Source organism: Triticum urartu, chromosome 4, assembly GCF_003073215.2.
Source record: "Triticum urartu cultivar G1812 chromosome 4, Tu2.1, whole genome shotgun sequence".
In the NCBI taxonomy this organism is placed as follows: Eukaryota; Viridiplantae; Streptophyta; class Magnoliopsida; order Poales; family Poaceae; genus Triticum; species Triticum urartu.
Genome location: NC_053025.1, coordinates 537490141 through 537497072, shown reverse-complemented (window position 1 = coordinate 537497072; position 6932 = coordinate 537490141).

Genomic DNA, 6932 nt, shown 5'->3' with positions numbered 1-6932 from the left:
ATAAAAAGAGATGTATCTAGAATTAAAATGTCTAGATATATCTCCTTTTATCCTAGAACTAAAATATGTTTAGATATATCTCTTTTTATTCATTTTGATGACAAGTATTTTCGAACGGAGGGAGTATTAAATAACTACCTCTTTGTCAGTCGTCTGCTGTTGATCCTGTTTCTGGCAGACATAATCGACTGAGAAATTTTTACTTTTAAATTGTCGGTATTTGGTTAAGTAGTTGTATATTTTGGAGATGAAACTCTAGTTTGATGTGCAAACTTCGTTGACCGAGAAATAGAAAATCCAGAATTTTTTGTAGAAAAAGTAGCGGCAACTCCGGCTGTAAGACCAGTGGCTCTTGGCTCCGACCACCGTCGACAAACAAAATGGTAGACGTTTGTCCTTTTCCGTTCGCATCAACTGAGCCAAGCGAGCATGCCAGGCAGAGGTTACATACTCCGTTTCCATCCACGCGCGCCGCGGTAGCCGCCTACTCTCCAATCACCAGAAGTGTTAGTGATCTACTCCCTCTGTTCCGAAATATAAGTCTTTCTAGAGATTCTAACAAGTGACTACATACAGAGTAAAATGAGTGAATCTACACTTTAAAATATGTCTACATACATCTGTATGTTGTAGTCCATTTCAAATGTCTAAAAAGACTTATATTTAGGAACGAAGGGAGTAATCGTTTCCATGAGTTTTTTTAACACGATACATATGCTCATACATACGAGTATACACTTACCCATAAAAATGCACACACACACCCTACCACTACAAACACATCTGAGAGACTGAGTCAGCATATCATTTTGAGACTGATGAAGTTGGCACATATGCCTTCGTAGTCAACAAGAATGTCTCCCCTCACTGAACGCATACCGCCGAAAGGCCTGAAATAAATCCAGGCAAATGCGAGCACCAGACCCTGTGGGTTGGGAATACAGGTTGGTTTGCTTGTTTCCATGAGTTGGGTCGTGTGCTAGGTGCCATTACCATGATGAGACGGGACGTGTTGTCATGTGTGTTGACTGCAGGATGAACAGATGGACCAAATGTTATGCGATTTAGAATTACCGAGGGCCAAAAGACTTTTGAAGCTTTGTGCTCGCCACTACATCACATCCTTGAAAATGCTACTTCCCAGGGTTCGCCCCACCCTCTAAACAGGAGGTCCCCTCCTACTAGTGCATCACTACATGCGGACAATGTAGCTAGCCATTTTTGTTGCACCAATTAAAGAGGATATTCAGTTCTTGGCTTCAACTTTGAATGACTTTGGTGATGTCATTGGGTCATAAACTGCACCAAAAGCCTTGTTGCACCTATCCGATGCACAAACATTGACCGCGAGGACATTCTTCAGGCCTTCCCGACAGTCCGCTCCTCCTTCCTGATGCGCTACATTGGTCTCTCTCTGTCGATTAAAAGGTTGAAGCATATTCATTTCCAGCACCTCGAGGACAAGGCTGCAGGTAAGCTTGCACCTTGATGTGGCAAGAATGCGTTGTCAAGGCGTTGTTGACAACCATTGCAATATATCATTTTAAGCCGCTCGATGTGCTTGTTGAAGTTAATGAAGGTAAATCCTTTGAGACACACCTATCTTTGGGCGGGTTGTGAAAAGGTGTCTGGAGGCAAGTGCAAAGTCAATTGAGAGCTGGTTTGCAAGCCATAATCTTGCGATGACCTGGGTATTCTTAATCCAGAGAACTTTGCCTTTGCCTTCCTATCAGTTGGCTCTGGTATGAATGAGACGACCCCCCCCTAAGACTTGGCTTTGGTCTTGGACCGCCTTGTAATGACAATGATCGTGACATTTTCGTGGCGGCTACCAAAGTTTCTGTAGGAGATGGGAAAAACGCTAAATTTTGGGATTTTCCTTGGCTACATGGCATTAGGCCGAGAGACCTTGCCCCCAAGATCCCGCAAGAAGAGCTGCTCGGTTAGCACGGCTATGTTTGATAACTCGTGGCTCCACCATATCAACACCCATCGTGGCTTGTCGATGGATCACATCCAAGAGTTTGTCACCCTTTGGGAAAAGCTTACTCATATTAATCTCACCCATGAATTCAGGACACCATTACATGGAAATTCACTGCCAATGGGGAGTACTCGACGTCTTCACCGTACAAGGCACAATTTGTTGGGCTGACCTCCACGACCATGGTTCCTACAGTGTGGAGGGTCTAGGCTCCCCCCAAGTGCAAGTTCCTCATCGGGCTTGTCATCCAGGATAGGGTATGGATGACCAATAGGTTGCTTCGCGGTGGAATGGCCAAGCTACGTGTTGTGTCCCCCATGTAAGCAAGTACATGAGTCCGCGGTGCACCTCACTTGTCATTGCAGATACACTTGACAGATTTGGTCAGAAGTCACTACTTGGCTTGGGCTCCAACACATCATGACTTTGGATTGGCGCCTGTTGGCCTCGGTGAAGGACTGGTGGATTGATATGGCTACCATGAGGGGCCAACATAGGAAGGCCATCTCCTCCTTGATGATGCTTGTTACGTGGGAAGTTTAGAAAGAACAGAATGCCATAGTCAAAACAAATCATGAAACAATTACAAAAAAAATGCATGAAATGTTCTTAAAAATAATGTATTTTAAAAAATCTCACCTTGTTTTAAAAAATCACCATGTGTTTAAAAGAATGATCACCATTTTAAAAAATCACTGTGTGCAGGGAAAATGTTCATCATATATTTTCAAACAAATTTAACATGTATTTTGAGGGGAAATGCGCACAAAATTATGTTTTATACATAAAAAAAGTTCATCATGTATTCTGAAAAAAATGCTCGCCATGTATTTGAAAAAAATGTTCAACATGTTTTTGGAAAACATTAATGTACACATAATATATTTATGAAAGTATAAGGCGAAAAAATAAGGAATATAAAATAAATTGAGAAAAATGAAAATGAAGATAATGAAAACAAGAAAAGTAAAAAACCAAATAAAATCCACTCATAAACTAAAAAAGGAAAGAAAAGAATACCAGAAAAACCAAACAAAACAAGGAACCGGAAGAAGAAACCCACTAAACCCGCCAGAATCATATAGCCATGAAAACTACCGTAGTTGGGCCGCCCAAGTTCCTTGCTCCTACTGCAGCAGACTGCTTCCAATTTCTCAACAACAAAAAAGGAAAAAAAAAGCAGACTGCTTCCAGCCGACATGCTCTGTACCACATGGCATACTAAAAAACCCAACATATCAAAGCCGACATGCTCTGTTTTCTTCATCAAAATATTTAGACGGCAAGCTTCAGTTTTGTTTTACAGAGGAACCATATGCTTCTCTCAGACATCAGTACATCAAAGTCACAGAACATGACAAATGCTGGGTGCCTGGGTGATTTTCATCAAATCCAATAGGCAATTGCAATTTGCATCGATGAGAAACAAAGAGACCCAGCCAAAATATAAAACGAGAAGCAATAACAGATAACAATCTCGCATATATCTTCAGCAAAAGCTCGATTCAGATAATATTCATCGATTCGTGAGCAATACAAGATTTGCCCAACGAACAAACAAATGCATAGCAATTCGAGATTTATACAAAGAGAATCCAATCTCTTGCTCCTATTACAGTTTACGAGATGTCAATATGCCAAGGCTCGCTGACGTCCGCCGCGGTTGATCCGGCCGGCGCCGCTCCTCTGGTACGGATGGTGGCGGCAGCACGCTGTAGACGTGGTCGACTCTGCTTCTGACGCCAGGGGCGATGGAGGCGGCGTGCTGGGCATGTAGTCCGGCGACTCGGCGCTCCTGGAAGGAGTTGACGGTGTGTAATACGGCGACGCGCACGACTCGGCGTCAGACACCACCAGGGGCGACGGAGGCGGCGTGCTGGGCGTGTAATCCGGCCAAGAAGCGTGCCCGGGACCGGGAGGACTCAACGGAGTATAGTAAGGTGATGTACCAGCGTGCTCTGACGGAGGAGACTGCATCACGAAAGCGAGCCGAACAGGGCTTGACGAAGTGTACACCAGCGACGGCGAAGGGCTCGCCGGAGTGTAGTCTGGGCTTGATGGATTGTAGTCGGGGCTCGCCGGAGTGTAGTCTGGGTTTGATGGAGTGTAGTCGGGGCTCTCCGGAGTGTAGTCTGGGCTCGCCGGCGTGTAGTCGGGGCTCGCGGGAGTGTAATCCGGGCTCGCCGGACTGTAGTCGGGGCTCGCCGGACTGTAGTCAGGGCTCGATGGAGTGTAGTAGTCCTTGGAGCTGGCGAGCGGCGAAGGGCTCGATGAGGCGTACTCCTGGTAGTCGTAGTAGTCGGAGAACGACGGGTCGCAGAAGTCGCCGCCGAAGCCCAGGAAGAAGGGGGCGCACTGGGACGCACCCGGGGTGTATGACGGCGGCGGGCAGAACCCGGATGCGTGCGCCATGGTCGCCGTCTGGAGTTGGCCGGCGGGATCTACAACTAGAGCGCGTCCGCGTACGTACGATGTGGAGAGAGGCGGAGGTGGAGGAAGACTGCGATCGAATCAGCCGGGGTGGGGGCATAATTAATATCGCCGTGATCGCGTGGCGGCCACGCCTCGAGTTCGTCCGGAGTCGGATTCGAAATGCCGAGCTTGGCGTCGACGCAACGCGGCGGTCGCTCACGCCTCCGTGTTCGCAACGCAGCGGGAACGAGCAATCCGTCTGAGTCTGTCACGCATTCAGTTCAAAACGCAACTCCGATCGTGGCCCTTATTCATCTCCTTCATTTTCTTTTTGAGGATCATCTCCTTCACTTAGCGCTCTTCACACCTGAACTGGCCGGTTGGTTTTTCCAAAAAAATTAGCATAAAACAACTTTTAAAAAATGTATGGAACTTTTTAAAAAGTGCATAATTTACAAAAAAAATCATGAATTTTTTTACATAAAGAGTATGAAAACCTTTTTTTAATTATCTTGTATTTTCAAAATGTTAACCATGTTGCAGAACAAATTCGTTGTGTGTGTAATAAATGTTCGTCATGTTTAAAAGAAAAGAATGTTCACCGTATATAGGAAAATCGTTCACCATGGTTAAAAAAAAATTCACCGTGTATAGGGAAAATGTTCATCATGTATTTTTAAAATATTCACAGTATATTTAAAAAGTGCTCATTGTGTATTTCAGGGGAAAATATGCACATAATCATGTATTTTCATCATATATTTTAAAAAATGCTCACTGCATATTTAAAAAATGTTCACCATTTTTTTTGAAGAACATTAATACATATTTATACAAGGAAAGGTGAAAAAAATAAGAGCACAAATGGAAAATAAAAGTAAGGAAAAGTCAAAAAACCAAAGCCAAACAAAACCCAGCTGAAAACTAGAAAAATAAAATAAAACCGGAGATACCAAAGAATCAAGAAACCGGAGGAAGAAAACCTAAGTGCTTTTGGAAACACATGGAAGAAAACACACTAAAACCGCTAGACTTATAGCGCCAAAAACTGCCATAGTTGGCAGGCCCAAGTTGCTCGCCCCTACTACACGTAGCCTCAATCATTTGAGGCCAGAGAACCAACATGGTTGGTGGTTGGTTGTATGTACCCCCGGTCCAACAGGGATCAAACTTTGGATTTTACACTTTGATGGTTCATAAAGATGAAATGTTGTCTAGTGGGAGCCGATATTTCTGTTGAAGGCAATGCAACTCTCTATGTATTGATCGGATGCACGGTGCACATATATAAGTACAAGGGCAGCCCTCGGCCTCATCTAAACAAGGAAACTAGAGGCGGGGCCGGTAGGAGATTATCCTAACAGATACATGCACATAATATGTTCAACCCCCCTGCAGTCGATACGTCACTAGTGACGCATAGACTGGACCGGAACTCCTCAAAGGTAGGCGTCGGTAACCCCTTGGTCATAACATCGGCAAACTGCTGAGCGGTGGGAACGTGAAGAAGGCGGATGCGCCCAAGAGCCACCTGCTCGCGCACGAAGTGAATGTCGAGCTCAATATGCTTCGTGCGACGATGATGAACAGGGTTGGAGGAGAGGTAGACTGCTGAGACATTGTCACAGTAGACAATGGTGGCCTTCGGGACGTCAAGGAGCAACTACGTCAAGGAGCAACTCCTGGAGAAGCTGCCAGAGCCACGAGCACTCGGCGACGGCATTGGCCACAATACGATACTCGGCCTCGGCACTGGAGCAGGATACCGTGGGCTGTCGTTTAGACGACCACGATATGAGCGAGGGACCTAGGTAGACACAGTAGCCAGAAGTGGAGCAACGTGTGTTCGGACAGCCAACCCAATCGGCGTCACTGTAGGCAACAAGGCCGGTCGAGGGCGAGACCGTCAACGTAAGACCCAGAGCCGTGGTTCCGATCCGCTTCACCAGGTTCCAGTGAGTGTCACGAGGGGCGTGCATGTGGAGACACGCCTGCTGGACGGCGTACTGCAGGTCCGGCCGAGTGAGCGTCAAGTACTGAAGGGCGCCGATGATGGAGCGGTAGAATGCCGCATCCGGCACGGGTGAGCCGTCGAGCGCATAAACCTTGGCCTTCGTGTCGATAGGCGTAGGGACAGGCTTGCGGTTAAGCATGCCTGCCCGCACAAGAAGGTCCTGCGCATACTACTGCTGGTGAAGAAAGAACCCGTCGGTGCGTCGTACCACCTCAATACCGAGGAAGTATGCAACTGGCCGAGGTCCTTAATGGCGAACTCAGCGCTGAGGTGAGCAGTATGCTGGCGAAGGAGCTCTGGCGAGGAAGCCTCCAGGATGATGTCGTCGACGTAGAGGAGCAGGTAAGCGGTCGCCGGAGCCTGGTGGAAGACAAACAGCGAGGCGTCGGAGCGAGTAGCTCGGAACCCAAGCTGCTGCAAGAAGCCGGCAATCCGCTGGTACCAGGCTCGAGGGGCCTTCTTCAACCCGTATAAAGAGCGGGAGAGCAAGCACACGTGGTCAGGATGAGCCGCGTCGACGAA